The sequence below is a fragment of the Xenopus tropicalis genome, chromosome 4 (genome assembly GCF_000004195.4).
Source record: "Xenopus tropicalis strain Nigerian chromosome 4, UCB_Xtro_10.0, whole genome shotgun sequence".
NCBI lineage: Eukaryota > Metazoa > Chordata > Amphibia > Anura > Pipidae > Xenopus > Xenopus tropicalis.
In genome coordinates, this window is record NC_030680.2 from 35,116,659 (window position 1) to 35,117,161 (window position 503).

The following is a 503-nucleotide window of genomic DNA, read 5'->3' on the forward strand; positions in this document are numbered from 1 at the left end:
TGGTCTTGTTCAATGAGTGTAACTCAGTGGTCTTGTTCAATGAGTTAACTCAGTGGTCTTTCAATGAGGTGAACTGCAGTGGTCTTGTTCAGTGAGTTGTAACTCAGTGGTCAAGTTCAGTGAGTGTAGCTCATTGTTTCTGGTTCAGTGAGTTGTAGCTCCAGTGTGCTGTTTAGTGAGGATGCAGCTCAGTGTTCTTTCAATGAGTGTAACTCATAAAAGGAGAATCAGTGATCTTGTTCAGTGAGTGATGCTCTGTTGTTCTTGTTCATTGAGTGTAACTCAGTGATCTTGGTCAGTAGTGTAGCTCAGTGGTCTTGTTCAAATGAGGTGTAAACTTCGTGGGTCTTGTTCAGTGAGTGTAGCCTCATTGTTCTGCGTTCAATGAGTGAAGTCAGTGGTCTTGTTCAGTGAGTGATAGGCTCATTGTTCTGGTTCAATGAGTGTTTAATCAGTGGTCTTGTTCATTGATGTAGCTCAGGTGTTCGATCTCTCTTTTTTTT